Source organism: Pinus tabuliformis, chromosome 2_2 (assembly GCF_031772625.1).
Source record: "Pinus tabuliformis cultivar Carrire ecotype Pingquan chromosome 2_2, CPIR1, whole genome shotgun sequence".
Taxonomy (NCBI): Eukaryota; Viridiplantae; Streptophyta; class Pinopsida; order Pinales; family Pinaceae; genus Pinus; species Pinus tabuliformis.
In genome coordinates, this window is record NC_142300.1 from 173273645 (window position 1) to 173283361 (window position 9717).

The window sequence follows — 9717 nt, forward strand, 5'->3', positions numbered from 1 at the left end:
TTGCAAGAAAGGAGACCTAATTCAAGGAAGAAGCAAAGTTGAAGTCTGGATCATCTCTCTTTGTCACACATGCAATTTTTCTAGGGTTTCTGGCCAAGTTGCAGGGGCTGAAATTTCTACAGTAACTGCAGGTCTAAAATTCTGTCACTGGGGGGTTGAAATTCTGGTTTGGACTAGTTTTTAAGGAGATGACACTTGGAGGATTTGGTAGAGTTTGTCTGCTTGAAGGAAGGGTCAGATTGGTGACTGGAGGTCTTTATTTAGGTCAAAAGAGCCTTGGATTGTCTCATCTTGATTTGAATCTACTAGAAGAAGAGTTGGACTGGGTTTTCCCTTTCATAGGGGTTTTGCCTTGGTCGAGTGCTTACATCTTGTGTCCCTTGTTTTTGTGATCTTCATGCATTTTTTATTTTGGTAATTTATTGATGAAAGATAACATAATAATGAAGTAAAATAAGTCAATACACATCACAATTTATTATCAAGAAAGAGGACTGCAAACCCTAATTACTAGAAGCATTGATTTCTCAACAGAGTGTCTCATGAGCCTTCTTGAGAAATGTTCAGGGCTTTTGTTAAGTACAAGGAAGTCTAAGAGTAATGTTGAGAATGATTCAATGGATGGAATATTTGCTTGTATTCTAGAAAATCTTAGCCCCTGAAAATTTCTTTGTTGAAGATAAGAATCCGAATTTTAGTCCATCTCTAGTCACTACTTGTATCTATTTGGCTAATAGTCATTGGAAGCTTAATACCCATTCACTCCAACCTTGTAGAGGGTAGAAGTTAAAAACAAACCAACTACCACTGAAATCTTGTAGTTGGAGATGACTAATAAAATTGCATCAATATTTTGCATCTACACCAAGCTATACACAAAAAAATGGATGGATCTTTCAACTCAAAACATTCAGTAGACTGTTATACATAAAAATAAGTATACACAGGTTGGCTCCAAGATATGTTCGGGTTGGCTCCAGTATAGGGCCCCCTATCAACTACTATAAATACCCAACTCGTGGGCAATTGAGGTAGAATAATGCAGATCCTTTGAGGTGAAAACAATCTGAGGTCTAAAAGAAGACATTTGAAGAAGGGAATTTGGTGAAGGCGCATAATAAGTATTCATGTTTGAAGGAGTTTAAATACTTCACCACTTTGGATGAATAAATTTAACCTTACCTTAGCTCAAATTTTGGGCTATCATAGACTAGTATCTCGTCACATCTGAGACAATTTTCGACCCTGCAACCAAGGCTCATCTGAGGTCTAAATTCAGGCATGTAATTTGGCCTCTTGAAGACAGATTTTTCGGCCCTCTGTAATATCTATAATTCAACCTTCTATGACAAGCTTTGACCTGTGGTAGAACTAGAAATTACAACTATACAATGTGAACAAACCTCAAAAATCAGATTGTGGAGCAGAACTTAGACTATGGACAAGAACCCAACTTACAGACAAGTGGAAGGTACAAATCGTTGGCTCAATTCCGGCCTATGATAAGGAGTAGAATTCAGGTTTATTAAAACAATTTAAAAGCACTTTGAAACAATCCTCTTGAAGCATTCTTGGAGAGTTTTGAAATAGTGTTTTATGGAGACTTTATGGAGAAACTCTAGAAGCCTTCTTTGTGCAGACTCACAATTGTTGTGCAGGACAAGGAGACTTTTTGGAGCATCCTTTGAGCACACTTGGAGAGCTTATTGAGGACATTCCTTGGGCAAACTTGAAGCATACTCCAGATCAAGATCCCGAAGAATCCTTTGAAGATTTTTTGGAGTAGACCATGGACCATATTTCAAGTGATCTTTGATACAAACCTTGGACCAGATTTGAAGGAGGCCTTAATCAGATTTTAAGGTGATCTTTGAAGAGTTCTTGAAGTAGTTTGTGAAAAAAAATTGGAGTACTTCTTGAAGAGTTTTTGGAGCAACTATTGGAGATATTGAAGTACTCTTTTGATGACATTTTTATAGTAGCTTTGAACCCACCTTGAAGTAGATTGGAGTAGGAAATTTAGGAGTCACTTTCAGAGTAGATTTGAAGAGCCTTGGAGTAGAAATTTGGAAGCAGTCATTGTAATATGTCTTGAAGTAGACCTTGAAGACTAGGTTGGAGCCTTGTGAGACATCAAGTTGGAGCCTAGATTTTATTTGAGGATTGGAGTCCTCATACAAGGTTGGAGCCTTGTGAGAGACCGAGTTTGAGCCTAGATTTAATTTGAGGATTGGAGTCCCCATACAAGGTTGGAGCCTAGATTGATATTTGAGGACTGAAATCCTCATTCAAGGTTGGAGCCTTGAAGAAGTTGGAGATTTTGTTGTATAGGTTGAAGAGGATTGAAGTCCTCACTTTCTTTATTATTTTTTTTTGTTTTTATTATTTTTGTGTGATGGTATATTTAGCTTCTAATCAATGAAAAATTTTAATTGACTAATTAACAATTGAAAGAAATATTGACGCACCACCAACCCCCCCACCCTTAGTGTTTTCAACAATACTTTACTATAAAGTTGTTCATAAGCTATGTTACAAGATGTTTTGAAGTCTTGGTGAGGAAATCCTATCGAATGAGTTAATGAGTGTTCCCCAACAATTGTGTATGTTGGGCCTTTATGTGGATAAATGTTTCACTTTTTTGATTGAAGTTATTATTGTGAGTAGAGTTCCTATTGTATGTCATTCATTACCTCTATATTTTTTGATCACACAGATATACTATGAACATTGGAGCATCAATCGCAAGTTGAGTTGGTCATTCGACCTCCTTTGGATGCTTTGCTATTTTGAGAGGTTGCAAGAGAAAATCCACTCACATCTCTTTGTATTCACATTTGCCTTTTGCCTTGACCTTTTCTTTTGGGGTGGGTAGGGAAAGAGGCGGGGAGAAGGTCTTTGACTCACTTAGTGGGCATAATCCACTATTGGTTGCTAGCAGGAAAACTAGAATCGAAAGTTTGAATCCCATACTTGATATACTAGAAAAGTTGAACCTCTTGTACTAGTGTTCTTGAATATTAATATATTTATTAGGTTCATTTTCCCATCATTGGTATTGTTTGAGGGGTTAAGATGTAGAGGTTGTTCACAAACTATAGCAGTTGATGCGATGTAATGTGAGTCTACTCCATGGCTTCCCACAATGCCTTTGTTATATGGAATTTAAAGCATATGACATAGTACAATTATAAATAAAACCCACATATTTCCATTTTTATTAATTATTAGAAACTTGTTTTTACCAAAATAATCCCTAATGACCTTTGTTTTCATATCCAAATTTTATAGAGACGTTGAATACCATTTTCAATCCAATGACATTGTTTTGTAAAGAACTACCACTATTGATTCTTGTTGATGAATTTCTTGCCAATAATTAACATTATAGTCTTTAACATGTATTAGAAAGGAATGCTCAAGCCTTTCTATGATATGATTAGAGAAAATAAGAAATGTAATATGTATTGTTTTCATCTTTAAATTTTGCTAGATGAATGCTAGGTAAAATGTTAAATGACAACCATATAAGCAATGAAAATAGATGGTTGCTTCTATTCCAAGGCATAATAATAGTCGACAATGAAAGTCTAGTTATTTTTAGTTTATTGATTACTTTAGGAAACACATGCATGTCCAAATAATAGATAATGAAAAAATGATCGAGGGTTTGGTCCAATTGATTGTTACTAGTGTTGCTAGGAATTTGGCTAGGTTTGTATTAACATGTGCCTTGTTGAATTCCCTTGGGTGAGGTGCACTAATCTATGCATGCTACAAGGAAAACACCTTGTAGTGGAGGTTTTTATAGAGATTTCTTATGTGACAAGTTTGGAAATTAGAAGATAAAAAACTTCACTACAACCTCCACTATTCATAGTAGAGGTTTTACCAGGGATTTTAACAAATGTTTTTTATAACTAAGACAATTTGCATGGGTGAGGGTTTTAGCAAAGGATTTCTTTTAGTGATCATCTTAAAAGCACACTAGTGTGTTTTGATTTATCACATCCTACTGTATAACCCAAATTAAAATCACTAGTACTTGTATAATTATGGATTGGAAGCGCTTTTTTGCTTAATGACAAAATGGTGCTAATATAAATGGTTACACACTAGGTTATTTTTTGTTTTATGGAATAACAATGCTCATATAATTGTATGCATCCACACAATCCTTTCATCATGATTTTTTTAGTGCTTATACATTACAACATTAGGATGTATTTTCTATAAACTTTTGGTGGTTTTTAAGGTAAAATAATTTTATCTTACATAATTTAGACTAAGTTTTTTAACAAAATGGAAATTTACTAATCTAGATTGGATCATTCTATTGTTTGTCATATATCTTGATGCATTCAGAGTGGAAAAAAGGAATAACCTCACGAGACAATTTTCACTGGCGGGGCCCAGTTTAGCAAAACAATGTTTGAAACCTTCTGGGAGCATTTTGAGGCAATAAATGACATTTTTTGGAGGGTAAAACTTTGCCACTTTAGTGTAGCACATTTTCATGCTATTCTACACACATAGACCTTTCGAACGATGGAATCAGAGTTCATACGCGAAAGTTATGGCACTCAAAAGTTGACGTTCTCGTTTTCACACTGATAATTCGAGAGAATGTCATATCAGCCCCCATTATTCATGGAGAAGGGGCTAGCCACATGATTATGATGTAAAATACTCTAGAAGATTCTATATTGTAACTATGATTAAGACTTGAGGTAGTCAAACTTAACCACTAGTAGGTTATCGAGTTGTGTTATATTCCATTCTTTCAAGTGCATTTGTTCCATAGTTGAGCAGACAATAGCAAGGAGGGATATGAGGTGGAGCACACAAAGAGGATTTTTGCATTGTAGCAGCCGACGGGCCACAGGCCATACTTCTTTGTACTTGCATCCATATGTCCATTCAAAGAAAGAGAGTGGAGCTACCTTACCTTCTAGCTAGGTTTTTCTCCCAAAAGAGTTTCCTAGAGCATATCTTGTGTTTTATGTGTGTGTGTGAGAGAGAGATTTTATTTTCCGTTCTCTATTTCCTACATAATTTTCATTCGCATGAATGCACTATTAACAATATATCTACAAATCCATAATCTGATAAAATTGTAATATTCAAATTCAAGCTTCTGTGATCCATATTCTGATTAATTGAAAACATTTTCGGAATAAATCACATTGGAAGATTTAGGTCGACGCGTTTCGAACCAACCTTTGTGGTTCATCATCAAGACAAGATGAAAAATCAATCATAACGGCATGTTAAATAGGGAGATAAGACCTTTTAACGGCTATAGGGAAAACGACTATATTTCACTGGTTAGGAGAAAGGGACACAATTATTTTTATTTATTATTAAATAATATAAATTAATTAAATCAAATTAAATATTAACTCCAATATATAATTATATAAAACTAACATGACCCAAAATATAAATATAAATAATCAAACAAAGGATATAACAAACTGTAAAATAAAGAAAACATTATTCAAAGAAAAATCATACTTTAGTCAAAGTGGAAAAGTATTGTTTTTTCTTTGAATAATGTTTTCTTTATTTTAGAGTTTGTTATAATCCTTTGTTTAATTATTTATATTTATATTTTGGGTCATGTTAGTTTTGTATCATTATATATTGGAGTTAATATTTAATTTGATTTAATTAATATATAATTATTTAATAATAAATAAAAACAATTTTGTCCCTTTCTCCTAACCAGTTAAATATAGCCGTTTTCCCTATAGTCGTTAGACAGTCTTATCTCCCTATTTAACTTGCCGCTATGATTTGATTTTTCAACTTGTCCTAATGATGAACCACATAGGTTGGTTCGAAACGTGTCGACCTAAATCTTCCAATGTGATTTCTTCCGAAAATGTTTTCAAATAATCAAATATGTAATAATGTAGAATTTCAGATATTAAATATAATTTTATAAGATCTATTGGTATTAGAGCAGGTTTCTTTGGGTATTTTGTGGAGATTTGCAGAAGATTTAGATTGGTGGGGCTAGAAATCATAAAACCCTAATCATGGTCGACAAATTTGTGAATGACCCTCATGATCCTACAGAGGTAAGGTTTTCGTGATTGGAACAACAAGTCAGATATAAATCGCAATGTAAACCTCCTAATGGTGGCCCTGAGCAATAAGCTTGGGATATTTGGAGAATATGGGGATTCAAAAGCACAAGACAAATTAGAAGGGGGATCAACAAATAGGGAAGAAACAAAGAACCAGCTAAAGAAAGAACCCAGAAAGATCAACCCAGTTTGAGTGTCGTGAACCAGTCACAGTCCCTGGTTAAAATGGAAGTGAGGGTTGATATCAAGTTTTACCATGGAAATATCAGCGCTCTAAAGCTGAATCATTGGTTTCAATAACTAGAAGTTTATTTCAGTGTCCATCAAATTGAGGAAGAACAAAATATTTCATTTGCGCATCTGAAATTAGAGGGTCATGCATTGACTTGGTGGGAAAGCCACACAGAGACCTTGAGGTTGGAGAGAGAGTGTCCAATGACTAAGTGGGAGGAATTTAAAACCCTCATTAAGTCACAGTTTTACCCTATTGAGTATGTTGAGGAATAGTGGATCTGGTGGCACTACTTCAGGAAAAAGCCTGGGAAATGTGTGTAGGAGTACACCATAAAGTTAAGAAAGATGGTGATAATGTTGGGTATGTCCCCAAAGAACCTAGATGTACTCAAGTATTTGCGGGGTTTTCACTGCCATCTGCGGGAGCAAGTGATGTTGTTCAAGCTAAAATTAGTGTATGAGGCTTACGTATAGGCACAATACCTAGAGAACATAGGTTTGAAGAGAGTGCAATCAAGTGGATCGAAGCAGAAGGAGCAACAAGACACTTCTAAGGAGGGGAAGAAGAAGCAAAAAGGGGGGAAATATAAAAGATGACAACCACTACATGTTAGGATATTCCGACACATAGGATATAGTTAAGTTCAACTTGGTCTAGTATAGAGTTAGGTTAGAGTTAGGTAAAGTGTGTTTCTTTACCGTTGTACATTTTGTAACTTACAATCCGATGGTCACGATATGTAGTGATCCGACGGTTCACTCTCACCTCGGTATTACCGACACTTGATCCGTGGCTTGACACCCGATTGGTCCATGAGTTCTATTTAAAGCGCATGGAGGGTCATTGTTCGGGTAATCCGTGCATGAGAGAAGCTTATGTAAATTTTCATTCTTTGATTAATAAATTGCCTGTAGTACCCACGTTGGGACAGGCCATGGACTGTTTCCCTCCTTGCACTCTGAGGGTTTTAACCACGTCAAAAATACTGGTGTATTGATTTGAGATCTGGTTGTGAGCGATGTCCTTTTGGTATTCTTTCTGTGGAAGTTACCCTGTAAATTCCTACATGGTATCAGAGCTATTTGAGGGCCGCGTCCGTTGGTGATCCAAATCTGAAGCCGGTAGAACTGCATGCGGCTATCGTTTCCTAGATCTGCTGTTTCTGACTGCTTTCGGGCCGAGAGGACTGCTCTGTTGCGTTCGGAGCATCTGTTCCAGTGAGAAACCCCTTTCGTTTCACGCGAAAAGGTTTCCGGTAGCCCTAGCTGCGTCATTTTTCAGATCGGGAGGTATACAGTGTTTCTTTTGCAGTTTACTGTTATTTTCTCTCTGCTTATTTCGGTCTCAGTTTATTTAGCCTTTTTTTTAACCGGATCTATACCTTTCATTTCTGCGTATGCTCTTTGCCCTGCGACTCTGTGCGATCTGGGCAAATCAGAAACAGAAAGGAAGGATTTTTCTCATGCGTATGCTCTTTTCCCTGCACCTTAGTGTGATCTCGGAAAATCAGAAACATTGAGAAAAATATTTAGTTTTTTGGCTAAAGCTAACTTCGAGCCGCAAGGTTCGTTTTTCTTTGCATATTCGTGTTGGGTTTTGTGTATTGTGTTTTGTAGGGAAAAAGAGCTTTCTCAAGGCAAGCACGCAAACCAAGGCCCCCCCCCTCTCTCTCTCTCTCTCTCTCTCTCTCTCAAATTTTTTGTATAGATCAATTGGTTCAAAGCTATTTTAAGAGAGTAGAGGTCTTGGGTTCAAGTCTCCATTTTGTGGGGGCGGATTTTTTCATTCGCGCACTTTGCCGGCAACGTCAACAATTTTTTTTCAAAAAGCCATAACTTCTTCATCCGGAAGCCTTTTTCAGAGCCGTTTTTTTTAAAACCGCCTATTTTTTCGAGATCTATCCATTGGAACACTTACTTTCAGCATCTTCAGCTTCAGTTTTTTTTAAAAATGGAAAGTCCATGCCAAGTCATTCTTGACAGCACTAACTACTTCCAATGGGTAGAATACATGGAAGATTTACTTAGAAGTAAAGGTCTCTTCAGAATAGCCACAAACCAAGAGAAGAAACCAAAAGATGAAGACAAGGCGGCAAAATGGGAAAATAGACAAGATCAAGCACGTGGTTTGATAGGGATGTCTATTTCTCCTGATCTTAGATTCCACATTGCAGGACTTGAGACTCCTCATGAAGCATTAGAAAAACTTGCTAAAGTTTTTGGGATTAAAAATGAAATTAGAGCCCATCAACTTGAAAATGAGCTGCTTACTTTGGATCCTAATAATTTTTCTTGCATTGAAGATTTCTTGTCCAAATTCAAGACCCTTAGATATCTCTTGGAAGGTGTTAAAGTTAAGAAAGAAGATGGTAACCTTATTTATTCCATCCTTACTAAGTTGGGACCAGCCTACTCTGTATTTGTTTCCACTTTCCATTCTACAAGGGAAGCTTTCATTTGTCAAGGACAAGACTACAAGGCCCCTTCCTTTGACTCCTTTTGTGATTCCTTAATAAGAGAACAAGAAAAACTCTTACACCTTGGTCTTCTTAATCTTGGAAACTCTTCCACGAAAGCGTTAGCCGCCCAGCAGCAACCAAATTCAAAGAATCCTAAGAAGTCATATCCTCAAAAGAATGGTCCTAAACCATCTCAGCCTCAAAATGAAAGATCATTTCAGCAAAATGATAAGACCAATAAAAACAAATGGAAGAAGACTGATAGACATTGTAACTTTTGTAATCGAGATGGCCACTTAGAATCTAAATGCTTTAAGAAGATGGAAGCCTTGGAAGCCGCAATGAAGAAACATAACATCCATGTGGAGCCTACTTCAACTTCAACTTCCGGAATGGCACTTTCTGCATCTCATTGTCAATCATCTCAGTCTGGTTATGCATTAAATGTATCTTCTTCTTCTTCTCATTCTCATGAGTGGCTCATTGATTCTGGAGCCTCTTGTCACATGGCCAAAAACCAAGCCATGTTTTCTTCTTTAAATGATTGTAACACCAAAAATATATATATTGGTGATGATAGATCTCTTAATGTTGTAGGGACTGGAACTGTTCATCTAGACAATGGTCAGTTTAATGATGTATTATGTGTTCCAACCTTATCCTGCAACCTTCTATCTGTCTATCAGATAACTCACTCAGGTGAAGGTAAAATTGTTGAATTTTCACCTCATGATGTTGTAATCAAGGATCTAAAAGATCCTAAACAGATTCTAGCTACTGGTCTTGCTGATGATTCCAAAAGGTTGTATAAGTTTCACAACTTTGGGTCATCCAATCTTCCCTCAGTATTTGTTGCTCATAATGATGAAGTGAGCAAACTTTGGCATGAGCGATTTGGTCACTTAAACTATCGCTCCCTTCAGCATCTA